The following is a 3,666-nucleotide window of genomic DNA, read 5'->3' on the forward strand; positions in this document are numbered from 1 at the left end:
TTTCCGGCATCTAAAGCCGTGAGACTTCAAGGAGAAATTGTTACGTTCACACAAAAGCCAAATGAAACTCTATATGAGGCGTGGACAAGATTTGGAAAGTTGTTGAGAGGATGTCCTCAACACGGTTTAGACACTTATCAAATAGTACAAATATTCTACCAAGGATGCGACATTACTACATGAAAAGACATCGACATAGCAGCTAGTGGTTCCATTATGAAGAAAACCGCAACTGAAGCTTATAAAATTATTGATAACACAACCTCCTCACTCACATGAGTGGCATCAGGAAAAAGATATTTTTCGTTTATCTAAAGCGGCTAGAGCCAATTCTAGCCATGACTTTGATTCCGTTTCCGCAAAAATAGATGCTTTTGAGAGATGAATGGAAAAGATGATTAAAGATATTCACGCAATACGAATCAATTGTGAGCAATGCGGTGGACCACACTTAACGAAAGATTGTCACATTGAGCAAACCATGGAACAACGAGAGAATGTTTCCTACATGAACCAAAGGCCGGGAAATAATTATCAAAATAATTATCAACCGCCAAGGCCAAACTTTAATCAAAATCAAAACATTCTTTACAATCCAAATGGAACCAACAATAACTCGTACAACCAACAAGGTCTGAATAACCAACCAACTCAAAACAACGCTTTCAATCAACAAAGACCTGGCTTGTATAAACCACCACAACAAACTGAAGAGAAAAAGTCAAATCTGGAAGAAATGATGGCAAAGCTAATGGAATCTCAAACACAAATTATTACATCTCAAACCCAAACAAATGAGAGGTTTAATCAGTCATTAAGAACTCAACAAGCTTCCATTTTGAATCTAGAAAAATACATAGGTACTCTTGCTAGCATGATGAGTGAGAGGGAATAAGGAAAGCTACCGAGTAATACTGAAGTAAATCTTCGAAATGAGAATGTTAATATGGTGTCAACAAATTCTGAAAAACCATCATCAGAAGATGAGAAGGTTTTAGATGTGAGTAACAATGAAGAAGTTGCACCACCACCACCACCTGTAGTGACCCGAACTTTTCCATGTTTATATATATTAATTGAGATTGATATTTACATGACTAAATGTTTCCAACGGATTAAGCAATCTAACTTGTTAAGACTTGATTAAATGAAATAAGTTTCATATAGACAATTGATCACCCAAGTTGATCGGCGATTCACGAACGTTACAAAATTGTAAAAACTACATATTGTGGTATATATAGACATATATATATGGTTGACATGAGATTATGATGAGTAAGTATCTCACTAAGTATATTAACAATGTGTGATATACATAAGAAATGAGATTACTAAGTTAAGAAACTCGAAATGATATATATAACGATTATCGTTATGATAACGTCTACTAAATATATATGTATCATATTAAGATATTGATACACTATATTTAACATGATAAAATGATATTTAAATATATCATTAAGTGTGTTAACAATGAACTACATATGTAAAAACAAGACTACTAACTCAAGAATTACGAAACGAGACTTATATGTAACGATTATCTTTGTAACGATATTTTAATGTATATATCATATTAAGAGATATTCATACATCATAATATCATGATAATATAATAATTTAACATCTTATTTGATATAATAAATATTAGGTTAACAACATTAATTGAGATCATTAACTTAAAGGTTTCAAAACAACACTTACATGTAACGACTAACGAAGACTTAACGACTCCATTAGAATGTATATACATGTTGTGTTTTGATATGTATTCTTACACTTTTGAAAGACTTCAAGACACATATCAAAGTACTTCTACTTAAAAAAAATGCTTACAATTACATCCTCGTTCAGTTTCATCAACAATTCTACTCGTATGCACCCGTATTCGTACTCGTACAATACACAGCTTTTAGATGTATCTACTATTGGTATATACACTCCAATAATCAGCGTTTAGCAGCCCATGTGAGTCACCTAACACATGTGGGAACCATCATTTGGCAACTAGCATGAAATATCTCATAAAATTACAAAAATATTAGTAATGATTCATGACTTATTTACATGAAAACAAAATTACATATCCTTTATATCTAATCCATATACCAACGACTAAAAACACCTAAAAACACTTTCATTCTTCAATTTTATTCATCTAATTGATCTCTCTCAAGTTCCATCTTCAAGTTCTAAGTGTTCTTCATAAATTCCATAAGTATAGTTTCATAAAAATCAAGAATACTTCCAAGTTTGCAAGTCTACTTCCAAGCTTTTTAATCCATTTAAAGTAAACATCTAAGATCAAGGAACCTTTATTATTTACAGTAGGTTATCTTTCTAATTCAAGGTAATATTCATATTCAAACTTTAATTCAATTTCTACAACTATAACAATCTTATTTCGAGTGAAAATCTTACTTGAATTGTTTTCGTGTCATGATTCTGCTTCAAGAACTTTCAAGCCATCCAAGGATCATTTGAATCTAGATCCATTTTTATCATTTCCAGTAGTTTTATCCAGAAAACTTGAGGTAGTAATGATGTTCATAACATCATTCGATTCATACATATAAAGCTATCTTATTCGAAGGTTTAAACTTGTAATCACTAGAACATAGTTTAGTTAATTCTAAACTTGTTCGCAAACAAAAGTTAATCCTTCTAACTTGACTTTTAAAATCAACTAAATACATGTTCTATATCTATATGATATGCTAACTTAATGATTTAAAACCTGGAAACATGATGAACACCATAAAATCGGATATACGCCGTCGTAGTGAAACCGGGGGCTGTTTTGGTTTGGATAATTAAAAACTATGATAAACTTTGATTTAAAAGTTGTTCTTCTGGGAAAATGATTTTTCATATAAACATGAAACTATATTCAAAAATCTTGGTTAAACTCAAAGTGAAAGTATGTTTTTTAAAATGGTCATCAAGATGTCGTTCTTTCGACGGAAATGACTACCTCTTTAGTAATTGACATGTAACTTAAATTTATGACTATAAACCTATACTTTTTATGTTTGTATTCTTAAATTATAGTTCAATATGAAACCATAGCAATTTGATTCACTCAAAATGGATTTAAAATGAAGAAGTTATGGGTAAAACAAGATTGGATATTTTTGATCTTTTTAGCTACGGGAAATGTTTAAAAAATCTATACAAATCATATCCTAGGTAACTTATATTGTGTTATAAATGTATTCTAATATATTATGTAATCTTGGGATACCATAGACACGTATGCAAATGTTTTGACATATCATATCGACACATGTATATATATTATTTGGAACAACCATAGACACTCTATATGCAGTAATGTTGGAGTTAGCTATACAGGGTTGAGGTTGATTCCAAAAATATATATACTTTGATTTGTGATTTAGCCTAAGACGTGTATACACTGGGTCGTGGATTGATTTAAGATAATATTTATCGATTTATTTCTGTACATCTAACTGTGGACAACTAGTTGTAGGTTACTAACGAGGACAGCCGACTTAATACACTCAAATCTTTAAAACATAATAAAAATGGTTGTAATTATATTTTGATCATACTTTGATATATATGTACATATTTGTATAGGTTCGTGAATCGATCCATGGCCAAGTCTTATTTCCGAGGAAGGAAATATCTGTGAAA

Source organism: Rutidosis leptorrhynchoides, chromosome 3 (genome assembly GCF_046630445.1).
Source record: "Rutidosis leptorrhynchoides isolate AG116_Rl617_1_P2 chromosome 3, CSIRO_AGI_Rlap_v1, whole genome shotgun sequence".
In the NCBI taxonomy this organism is placed as follows: Eukaryota; Viridiplantae; Streptophyta; class Magnoliopsida; order Asterales; family Asteraceae; genus Rutidosis; species Rutidosis leptorrhynchoides.